This window comes from Ictalurus furcatus, chromosome 4 (assembly GCF_023375685.1).
Source record: "Ictalurus furcatus strain D&B chromosome 4, Billie_1.0, whole genome shotgun sequence".
Lineage (NCBI taxonomy): Eukaryota > Metazoa > Chordata > Actinopteri > Siluriformes > Ictaluridae > Ictalurus > Ictalurus furcatus.
Window position 1 is genome coordinate 35,350,303 of NC_071258.1, and position 13,164 is coordinate 35,363,466.

Genomic DNA, 13,164 nt, shown 5'->3' on the forward strand with positions numbered 1-13,164 from the left:
GCAAGTGCTGTGGGGAAAACAAATGGGTTTAATATCCCAGTAACTACTACAGTCCTATCATTGTACAGTAACTATAATTAGCTAGGCAATTACTAAAACCCTATAGTTCAGCTTGGTAGGTTACTCCGCTAAATCGATTCACCTACGTAGGCTCCATGCAGATGACCAAAGCATAAACCAAGCATAGTGACTGACTAGCCAGCTAGTTTGCTAGTGGTAAAAGCTAACATAATTTCACCAAATTTGATATGAATAACAACTTTACTTGCAGAGAAAATAACTGAGAAACTGTATAAAAATATATACTGTCGTATTGATTAACAGTGTAACTGAACATACCGCTTGGTTCATCATCTCTTGTGGCTTGTCTGCACAATCCCACCACTACTCACACAACCACCAACGCTTTGAGCAGGTTCTGAGCAGCGTGTAATAATAGTATCGGCAATCCATTGCTCTTCCTGTGAGAACCGGATGTGAAGACTTCAATTTTAAGACCCAAACTTTAAGACCTGAATTTTTGCAGCCTGAATTTGTGAGGTTGAAAAATAATGTGTGGAAATATTACCTGACGAATAATGAAGATGCTATTTTTAACAACTGAATATTTTGGAACCGTATTTTAGGAAGGTGAATGTGTGTGCATTGAATTTTGAATGCTGGAATTTTGTTTTCAATCAAAAAATACAAACCCAATGAATAGCAGAGGAAACTAATTCAAGCACTGATACTGCTGTGTTTTTTTTTTCGATTTGTGTCAAATTGCTGGGCAGAAAAATTCAAGTATTGTTATTGCGATAAGTTTTTATTCAGTTTGTGTAATTCAACATGCCAGGACATTTGGCATGATTATACTTCCAGACTTTCCCGCCGTTTGCGTGCGCGCGCCCGGTGTTTATTCACCTCAGACTTTAGCATCGTTAGCATCTTCCACAGATCCTGATCTCCCCCGCTGCTGTAGCGATTTTAATCAGATTTAATATTGAGAAATAGTGATAAAGTCAGTAAATTCGAGCTGTAGTAAGAAAAAACAGTGATTATTGCTGCAGTTGAACAGGTAAGATACAGTTAAAGTACAGAGAAGTTAGCTAATGTAGGTTTTAACTCTCAGTTTATTTTCTGATCAAATCATTTCTCAGGTTTTTACCTCAATTGTGAAAAGAACTAAGAGTTTATAGTATTTTAATTCATTTTGAATGTATTGTGACAGTGAAGTTTGGAGTTTTTCCCTCAGCTGTAAATATAAATGAAGTAAATAAAAGGTATAATCTGTTAGAATGACTAATACACAGAGTTAAATCACTACATAATGTGTGTAATAAGGTACTTGATGTCAGTATGAGTATATTGAGTACAGTAAAGTTAGCCTGTAGCTGCTAGATGAATAAATGTCTAGCAAAAAAAAAAGCACTTACACCTCTACTCTGCACTTTGCTTCTTCTGGAATTCAATTAATAGATCTCGTATGGTAGCACTTATTGTATTGTTCTCTGCTTGATATCGCTTTGCTTGTATCTTTCTCATTTGCAAGTCACTTTGGATAAAAGCGTCTGCTAAGTGAATAAATGTAAATGTAAATGTAAATGTTAATGCTACTGTATTTAAGCTAGTTAAGATAACTGACTAAACCCTTATGTTCATGTATTTCCCCCTAATATGTATATTTACTACTTTATTCAGGTACAACATTACAATCTCTTTCAGTTCAATACAAATTTATTTCAGTACAAAATTCTATTTTAAAATGAGAAAAGCAAGTAATGCTTCTGAAACTTACCAAATAGCCGCTATTAAAAACAGATCAGTCATTAAATCAGCATATTGCTGGGGTTACATTACATTCTCACAATCCAGCTGTCACTATTTATTTTATTAAACACACACTGTTCACTCCTTCATCTGGTTACATAAACAAACCTCCATATTGAAGACATATTAACCCTTAAACGTATAAATGTTTGGCCAATAGTTATTAAATATTCAGATCTTTAGCGAGCCGGAGTATATATCTAACACGGATGGATCTCTAAACTGCCCCAATAGTATAAAACTGCCCTAATATTTTATTAACATTAACATTTTAACATATTAACACATTAACGTATTTTATTAACATTAATGATAAAATAAAGCACATTTCCTTATATTTTTACATTTTATTTGTCATCAAATGTCTTCAACAACAATAAGAAAACAAAAACACATTTAAATATAAAACATTTTCATTTACACAATGAATGAAACACATTCGTAATAAATGAAACTATCGCACATTAACATTTTTTTGGGGCACTCTTTGTAAATTGATTTCTAATTTGTGGAATTTTATTAGTAGGCTGGTTTTTTCTATGAGAACAATAGTCATAAATGACACTGACTCTCTGGTGGTCATTGCAGCATGGCTGGCCACACCCACAGCAACGCTCCACTGTTTTGGATCAAGTGATGATGGGCAAATCATTTATCTCATTTTATACAAAGGGCTTATTGCTCAAGGGCCCAGCAGTGGCAGCTTGGCAGTGCTGGCATTTTAACTCACAACCTTCCGATCAGTAGTCCAACGTCTTAACCTCTGAGCCACCACTGACCCCATGGTTGTAGTCTAGAATCATCACATTCTTCCCTCATTGACCTCTTTTTAGTCATGTATGCTGGATAAAAATACAACCACCTTGGGGTTTTTTTGGCACATGGGACACCATGGCTTGCTTTTGGCAAAAACCAAACAGGCTTGATCCCAGAGGTCTCCTGTTACAGGCAGGAAATGCAGGCAGAACTTCTGGCTTGTCTTAGCGTACTGTCCCCAGCAAGATAATTTGTTTGCAGAGCAAATCACCCGTGGGTTTTGCACTTGTAAACCAGTTTACAACTTGGCTCTACCAATTTCTTCACTACAAGCTCTGCCAATCCTGTACATCGCCGATCGCCTTCAGGACGAAACAGTTTCATGTCGTATTTATCCGTTTATTTGGGCATGTACTGCCAGAAACTGCAACGTCCTCTGAATGGGATGAGCTGCTCATCAACTGTCACATACGCACCAACATTGTAGTCTTTCCTGCAATTTTCAATGAAGGCTTTCCAGAGTGATCTGAATCACGTCTCACCTGACGTGTGTCACGATCATCAAATCTCATGAATACAATCTGTTCAAACATATTGATGCCGAATGCAGCTTTGAATATTGGCCTCCCCCTGTGACCGCTGGACCAGACAGATCTCAGCGACTCGTGCTCAGAGAGATAGACACCAATGCTGCCCGCAGGTCTCTGCCGAAAAATCTTGGACTTGTACTGCTGAATGTTGAATCACTCTAGAACTGCGGTTTAGAAAGTTTCTGATATTCTGTGGAAAACGATTGTCATCTGGTTTATTTGCAAAGCTGTCAAAAAAACAACCCACGCCGACCTCGTTTATGTAGATGGATAGCCAGTGTTCACCCCGGAGTCCTGAAGGATGCGTGTTGATTATCACCATGGATGGTCATTTTATTAAGGGGGCTTTTGGTAGGTGGTCACACGGGAGTACGCAGCAAAAATGGGTGTTACACGAGATCTTATCCATTATAGCCGTAAACTGGATGGTGTCCATTTTGCCTATTAATAGTGATCAACCAGGATCTGTCTGCGATTTGACACTACGACGATGCTGTCAAATATGGCATAAACGATTAAGTTGATCGTTCAGGGTAGAGGCTGTCTAAAACGTGCTTCTAGCCTAATGTTCCCAGACTTGATAAGCGACACGTGTTGACTGCAGTCTTCGTCCGGCGAGAGATTAAACGCATAAAGGGTATACCCATGCAGAAAATCCTCCCTATCAATAGCTAGAGGGTGATTGTTAAGATGCTTTCCAGAAGCCAGCACTAACTGGTAAAATTCGCGTACTGCAGAGCCACTTCCATATTCAGGCTGCAGAGGTTTAGCGGGGTGCTGTTGGCCGTCCAGATAAACTGCCAAAAATTCTAGATCATAGTTTTTAAAGGCGAACGGATTTTTATTATACGAGCCAGTAAACGCGTCATTATCTACCATAGCCAGAACAACGGATTTTGGTAGAGTTCCTAAGAACAAGTTTTCTTGATTACAAACACGTGAGCCTACAGGACTGAGAAGTTTTTCACACATACCCTGTCGATGGGGTATTTGGCTGGCGTCGAGAGCAATGCTTGTGCGTGCCCCAATTTCACACCTGGTGATACCGACACTTTTTTCACAAACAGTGAAGCTGACACGATGTTTAGTTTATAGGCCAATATTTACCACCAGCGGGGTCCGATACGTCCATGTGACCGGCGGTGTCTTTGTAAAAGAGCCCCGCTGAGAACAGCGTTTCAAGAGCGTCTTTACCATAATTGGCGAGGCACTCTATTATGCATCGATAAGGATATGTGTTGGAACTTGTGAAAATATTGTAGATCTTGCATAGTTAATAAGTCCCACGGGGGCCTAAAATACAGTTTGGCACACACCTTCCCGTAACTGAAGCGCACGTCTCGATTTTGATCGATTTTGACCGCAGTCATGGTTGGTTTTTTACATGAATGTGTGCCATCTACGAGGTTTCATCTGTTTTATGGGGTTCTGTACATCGACCAATTCTTTCTGGTCGATCCACGATGCGAATTTTGAGGGCCATCCGAGCCATCTAACCAAAACCATTGTTTTCCGACCTTGTTTCTTCTTGTCTAAAATTTTTTCCACTTTAAATGCTTTGTTTTTGTTCACAGATATTTTTTGTAATTCCTCTTCATAAAAAACACCATCGATGACATCACCGTCATAATCACACAACCTATAGACGGGACGTTCGCGTGATATGCATTCTGTTATAGTGAAAAACTCGTGCGTGTAGTTTTCTTTATAACCTTTTGTGAACGGACCTCTTACTTTAGAAATTCTAACAATGTCGCCAGCTTCATATTTAAATTTAGGGGCTACGCCGGGGCTGTCTTTAGAGCCATATAGGTTTTTATACACGGCAGATTCATTTTCTTTGGACACAATAGGTCTCATCTTAATGCTCCTGTGATAGCTGGCATTGTATCCATCCGTAATGTCTTGTAGAATATCGATATAGCGTTTGGAGTTTGTAGCAGTTAAATATCTCCACATCCGCCCTTTTAAGGTTCTATTAAACCGCTCGACGATGCACGCTTTTAAATCGGTGGCTGTTGCAAAATGTTGTATGTTGTACTTTTTTGTCATGCTTTGAAAATGTTTATTAAAAAATTCTTTCCCATTGTCTGTCTGTAGTTTACGGGGCACCCTGCCCTCATCCAGTATAGATTGGAATGCTTAAGACACCTCGACGCCAGATTTATTTTTTAAAACCCGAGTCCACGCATATTTACTAAACATGTCTATGCACGTCAACAGAAAATGAACGTTGCTGTTTTCCTTGGCGTATGCAGACATATCGACCAGATCTGCCTGAAACTGCATATCAATACCATAAACAAAAACACGATTTCTTTTGTATTTTAGCGGTGCAGTTCTGTGTAGCGTGTAAGCATCCTCGCCGGCAAGCCAATCCGAAACTTGTTTATCTGTTAAACGAACCCCTGTTTCTTTTTAAATGTTTTTTACCACCAAGACCCCGCATTTGAAGGTGTGTAATAGACTTTTTTCAGGTCTGCTGTCATGTCTCCTGACATGTCCACACTTTAACAATCACAAAAGAATAACACAGATGGTCTTAAACGTCTTGGTATTTATTTCAGTAAAAGATCATAAACGTTATCATACAACATCATTGAGGGAGTGTAGGAATTTTATACACATCACAATGTTTTTGTCAACCACATACGCTATAAATGCGTCGATTATTTCACAGACATCTGTCTGGTCATTTCTCGACAGCAGAATTTCACACACATCATACACATATGTACACATACATAAAATGCCTGCAATTCTAATACGTCTGCCACATTCAGTCACAAGATCTAGTATTTTTGTGATAGAAACCAAAATCGGTTCGCATGCGTTAATACACATATGTACCAAAGCAGTCCAATCACACACCGTACCTCGCACAAGACACATCTGATTCACGAGATTTGTTAGACGTCTCGGGTCAACATCGCATCCGTTTACAGCTACGGATACACCAACACAGTCTGTAAGGCATTTGTACAACAGACTGAACATCTCACACCTAATACGGCTTTTAAGCAGACTCTTTGCTAATCCTGTAGCGCTGCACACATTCCCCATCTCAAACGGTTGGTGTGACCCCCTTCCAGCTGTCCACGGCGTCGTAGACGATCTGCTCGCTGCTGACGTCCACAAGTTTCTCTCTGACCTCGTTAAGCCTTGCACGATGTACACCTCGTCCCGCAGCTCGTGTAGAACGGCATCCACCGATCCTTGAATTCTCTGAGGGTTAACCCTCAAACCAAACCGACTCGATGCTTGAGCGATGTAATGTTTAAGCCCAGGCTTGAGCAGATCACGCGATAGTTCCTCAAAGTATTTGTCAAAGAAATACGCGTCAGGTTCGAAGAGACAAGAGTGTCTAAGCTGACTCGGATGATCCACTTCGCACCCCAAACAGAGATCTTTCAGTTTTTTATTGATAACATGCTCCAGAAGGACCACGACTGTCGCTTTTATAATCTTGAACACGTCAGATCGAATACAGCCGTCTGTGTCATCAACACCGATGTAGGCAGAGGCGCCAGTTAAAGAGCCGCTGATTCCGTACGGAGTTGTGAGGAAACTTAGGTTGTGATATCCTAATTCCTTGCAGAAATTATCCAACCACTTGTCATATGTTTGCGGCGGGGATTCTAGCGTTGTCGTGTTGTCGTCAGGCAGAGCCGGCGCTGTCTCCGGGGTGTTGCTGTAGCAGGCGTATGTAGAATCTTGAGACATCTTCGTAATATGTGTTTCACTGTGACACAGGCCACCCCGTTTTTAATCATCACAGCATGAGGACGGTCTTAAGAGAGGATCTCTGGAGTTGGTAACGCCCTGCTCGGGGTTAAAAGACAGCTCCTTTACAACTTCATCACCCACACGAAGAATTTTTGACAAACTAATACATTGTTGTTGTTTTTTCTTGGAGCAAAAGTTAACTCCTCGATCTTTTCATCAGCACCTCCTATAGATGTGATGCAGAACCGTCTTCAAGAGATATTAGGAGTTCTCGGTGTAGCCATTGTAGCAGTTAGTTGCAGACTGTCTTCTGTGTTTAACCATAATGTCTTAACAAGCTATTTAAAAACCCATTAACGCCCCAACAGACACTCATTATCATAAACAATCTGTAGGATCACACCACGACCCCCCGGTCATAAAAAACTCTTGGTCAGGAAGAAACAAAGGGCCGTAAATTAAGCACTCCTAGAGAAACGCAGGCCTGACAAGGACGAGGCCATAAATTAGCCCTCTAGTTCTACCGCATACAAGTGTTTTCATCTACGATGAAAACACTTGTATGGGTGTGTTTAGAGAGAGAGAGAGAGAGAGAGAGGCGTGTCTGAAAACACGTATGTGTGGGCGGGGTTTAGCGAGAGTGAGGTGTCTCAGTTTAACTTCATTACTGCTTAACACAGCGACTGGAAGACATCTCTGGAAAAAACTTATCTCCTAGTTTAAACATCTTTTAGCCAGCACTTTAACATTTTTACCTCGTAAGGATCATTGTTTAGAAGTCATGTAATATGTGCTATTCTTTTTAAACAGCTCTTTTAACCATTATTACATCCTAAAGGTTTGTGTTTAGAATGTATGTAATACAAACGATTATTTTAAACAGATTCTTTTTTTTTTTTTTTAAAAAAAAGACGCTTTAACTCCTAAACTTTTTATTCAAAGGTAAACCGGGATCCCTAAAAACATAATAAACAATTGTTTTCATTTATTTCACAAAACAAATATTCTACTCATATCTGTACACATTCAAACATCATGCTTTTCTAACAGTGTGTTTACACAAACGAAATAACGCCACACAGTAACACAAACACATCCCATATTAAAACATTATTTCTTTTCAGACGTATTTCACCCCACCAAAAACCAAACTCATTAACATAAACACCTTTTGTTGGGAGGGGGGCTATTCCCCCACACACACCTCTCCACAACACACCCAGACACAAAGGAGCCAGATTGACCAGCTGATACACTCCATAGGGTTACCCCCCTCACCACCCCTACAGACCTGCCAGTCAGGGAAGCACAGAGGGTCATAAATTATCAAACACACTACTTTGATTGACAGTTTGACAGAAAGTGTATGATATAACTACTCGCGCGTGCACGAGCAGGTGAGCGAGCACCTGCTTTTCCCTTGTGGACAATCGTGACATTTCGACACGTGAATTTGTTTATGTTTCTGTTATGTCTCCTCCCCGTTCTGTCATTGGCTATTGTTTCACGTGCGTCTGAATTGCCCTCAGCCGTCAGCTATTACGACGCTGAGTATGTTTGTATAAATACCGCGCGCCTCCCAGCACACGGCGCGGAATATTGAATGAGATATAGTCACTTAGTTTAGAGTCCTTACGATAGATAACCATAGTCATAGTTCATGTCATGTTTCATGGTTCATGTTTAGGTTCATGTTTAGGTTCATGTTTAGGTTCGTTAGTTTTGTTCACGCTGGTTTCTCCGCTACCAGTCCCGTGCTATAGTTCATGTTTCTTGTTTTGTTTCTCGACCCTGTATTTCCGTGACCGCGACCTTGATTCCTGCCTCACCCCTTTATGCCTGTTTGCCGACCGCCTGAACTTTGCATGTTACTGGAGTACGTTTGTGGATCAGGTTTTGGATTTGTCTGCCTGTCTCTCTCTTAAATAAACCTGTTCATACTGCGATTGCATCCTACCTTATGTCCGTTACGTCACGATACGTGACACCATGAGAGGATTTACAGTGGGTATAAAAAGTCTACACACCCCAAAGTTGGGACAGTATGGAGAATGCTAAAACAAACAATGATGAGTGATTTGTAAATGTACTTTGACTTGTATTTAAACAAAAAAAAAAAACTTATAAAAAGAAGGTATTCAGTGTTTTACCTAATCAAATGCATAGTTTTTTAAGATAAAGGTTTATTTTGAAATTGACACATACAACACATTCCAATAAAGTTGGGACAGGGGCACTAGGACTAATAGTGATGTGACAAGTAGAATAAGAAGGTGATGTGAAACAGGTGAGGTAATCATCTAAACATAGTATATAAGGAGCCTCCAAAAAAGGTCTAGTCCTTCAAGAGCAAGGATGGGTCGAGGCTCACCGATCTGCCAACAGATGCATCAGTGAATAATCCGACACTTTGAGAACAACATTCCCCAAAGACACATCGGTACGATTTGGGGCATTAAATTCACAAAGTAAAACATCAAATAATGTGTTTATAAAGTGTTTTCAATATAGTACAGGCCGAACTGAATTTTCAAATGACTCCTTGTTTTTTTGTGTGTGTGTTGGGTTTTTTTTTTGCATTTTCCATACTGTCCCAACTTTTTCGGAATTGGGGTTGTACTTTTGAACATGAGATTGAATGTGATTAGTTCATTCTGAACACAGCCACACCCCCAATTATAAAAGTGAGAAATCCTGCACTGATTTGGCTTCAGCTCTCGGTACAAATCCATCACACATCAGAGAGCTGGATCTGAGTGAGTGTGAACTAGGAGACTCAGGAGTGGAGAAGCTCTGTGATCTACTGAAGAAACACGAGTGTAAACTGGAGACACTGCAGTGAGTAACTCAGTGATGAAACACACTGAATTGAGATCACAATCTTTACAGTTATGCTTCCTGATGCAAAATATAAAAACTGACAAGATCTTCATCTCTATATTACTTTAACAGCTGTGTTTGTGTTTACATTCACTAGGAGTTCATTAATCTACACCATTACCTCCCTCTCTGCAGGTTAAAGAAGTGCAGTATAACAGATAGAGGCTGTGCTTCTCTGACTGCAGCTCTGAGGTCAAACTCCTCACATCTGAAAGAGCTGGATCTGAGAGAGAATCAACTAAATGATTCCGACACAAAGCAGCTCTCTGAGATACTGAAGAGTTCAGGAGGAAAGCTGATGTAAGTAAACGCACACAGTACTGAATGTGTATTTTCTGTAGAAGAATGTCATGTAAGAGTAATGTAATTAGACAAATCAACCGCATGTAACAATAACAATCTTACTGTCGGAAGCACAGAGGATAAACTTTCATAATTCAGAATCCGAACTAAACCAAAACAACAACTCATCACTGCATGCTAATAACTAGCTCTGATTTAATAGAAGTGCACTTTGATCTGATCTGTTACTGTTCTACACAGAAATACCACTGCAGTTTTCTTTTCATTTTAGCTGGACTAACAGGATACACCAGTCCATCATGCTCTTAACTAACTCACTCTCATTCAGAAAGGGATCAATTTGAAAGGGCTTGAAACAGGACATAGCTATGGCAGTGTGACGCGCCTTTAATTCTCATCCTCATTGATTTCATATTTTATATTTTCTACATCCTTCTAAATCCCAAAGATTTTCTAACAGCACCAAAGCAACAAAAAAAGCACTTACACCTCCAAACCATATAAAAAAGGTACGTGTCTGAATTATAGTGAAGTCTGAATTATGAGTGTTACTGTCATGTAATAGATTTGGAGATGGATGCACATGCAGTTAAGAGCTTTATTGAAGAGAGGCAGGAAGACAAATCTAAATCGTAAGGCCAAACCGTGGTCAAAAACAAGTGGCGGGTTCAGGTGAACGGCAAACGGGCATAAACTGGGCTAAAATGAGAATCCGAAAACACGAGGACAAAACAAGATCAAAACCATGAAACGTAGAACACAATGAACAAGGCTTGGAATCGCACTGGCAGCAAAACACAGAAACGGTACTTCAGGTGTAATAAAAAAGCCTCTACTCTCATCCAAAAACAAACTCGAGCGTCTTCAGTTTGCCAGACACTACTGGAACTTCAAATGGGATCGGGTTCTACGGTCAGATGAAACTAAAATAGAGCTTTTTCTAATAAACACCAGAGGTGGTTTTGGAGCACACAGAGAGGTAGCCATATGGAAAAGTACCTCATGTCCACGGTTAAATATGGAGGTGGATCTTTAATGTTTTGGGGCTGTTTTTCCAAAAGAGGACCCAAACGCACAAGTTGTTTTCATCACAGAGGTTCCAGGTTGGGAAGCTGCGTGTCCTTACAGATGTCGAATTTGTCTCGAGAACCTTGGCCTTCAGCTGCTGAGACCATGGTTGCAAGAAAGAGCGCAGGTATCAAGACTTCCGAGAGCATCCCAGAGTGCACTGAAACTCTGTGGTTTTGTGAAACACAACCCCCATGAAGAAGAACAAACAGGTGGTACAGAAGGTGCCACATTTACCCATCATCACTTGATCCAAAACAGTGGAGCGTTGCTGTGGGTGTGGCCAGCCATGCTGCAATGACCACCAGAGAGTCAGTGTCATTTATGACTATTGTTCTCATAGAAAAAACCAGCCTACTAATAAAATTCCACAAATTAGAAATCAATTTACAAAGAGTGCCCAAAAAAATGTTAATGTGCGATAGTTTCATTTATTACGAATGTGTTTCATTCATTGTGTAAATGAAAATGTTTTATATTTAAATGTGTTTTTGTTTTCGTATTGTTGTTGAAGACATTTGATGACAAATAAAATGTAAAAATATAAGGAAATTATTAATGTTAATAAAATACGTTAATCTGTTAATATGTTAAAATGTTAATGTTAATAAAATATTAGGGCAGTTTTATACTATTGGGGCAGTTTAGAGATCCATCCGTGTTAGATATATACTCCGGCTCGCTAAAGATCTGAATATTTAATAACTATTGGCCAAACATTTATGCATTTAAGGGTTAATATGTATTCAATATGGAGGTTTGTTTATGTAACCAGATGAAGGAGTGAACAGTGTGTGTTTAATAAAATAAATAGTGACAGCTGGATTGTGAGAATGTAATGTAACCCCAGCAATATGCTGATTTAATGACTGATCTGTTTTTAATAGCGGCTATTTGGTAAGTTTCAGAAGCATTACTTGCTTTTCTCATTTTAAAATAGAATTTTGTACTGAAATTAGGGCTGCAACGAAGGATTATTTTGATAATCGATTAATTGGACGAATAATTTTTCGATTAATCAATTAATCAGATAAAACGCTAACCTTTTTTTCCAATGAGATTTTGTTTATTGTAATGAAATAAACCCCCAAATCAGGGTGTTTCTGTGTGTACTTTTAAAAAATGCAAAAGGCACATACAGTTTTACTAATATAATCTTTCATTTTTACATTTAAACCTTAAATAAAACATTTGTCTACAGTTTGTCCAGTTTTAAGCAGCAAAACGTTAAATAATATCCAAAATAAAAATAATCCTTTTTTTTTTTTTTTTTTTTTTTAAATATATAGGACAGCATCTGTTACAGTGGCTGCTTGTTGAGGAGCGCATGGGGGATTTCTCCTCTGAACAAATTCACTCGTGGAGAGATGTTTCTTTCTGAAATAAAAAAAACAACAGCAGCAACTGAGTGTGCAAGAAGCAATTTATATGTAAATGAATATTTTCATTGTTTATAATGATAATTGCTGAAGACAAGTTGACATCCATGATTAATATAAGAAATCTAAATAATATATAATTAATACATGTTTTAAACTTTTTTGTTAAATTTCTTTTACAGACATGCTGTACTTCAGATGTGACAAAATAAACCAAAAATATCTCAAATATATAATTCATTCATTAATGTATATAACATAGTAGAGCTGCAGCAGATGGCATTTGAAACACAGATCAAAGGTAACTGTAGCAGACACACAGAGAAACGCAGCAAGCTCACAGGCTTGTTTAAAAGGACAGGAACAATTATACACTCACGCATAAGCATTCGATGGAAACCACTACAGTGACTACAAAATCTTTTACTGCTGCTGTTATCAGCTGCCTTTAGATTTACTGCTTGACTTTGTTCACACCGTTTTAATGGAACCTGTTTCTGTGGTAGCGCGATTTTAATCCATCAATATGCTGCACAACCTGACGCTCCAGACAAAATACATCTAGTGTGACTGTCCCGAAGTTATAAACAAAGCTGTTTACACAACAGCATGGGATTAAACTAGACTACACCATTTCACATCTTCATATAATG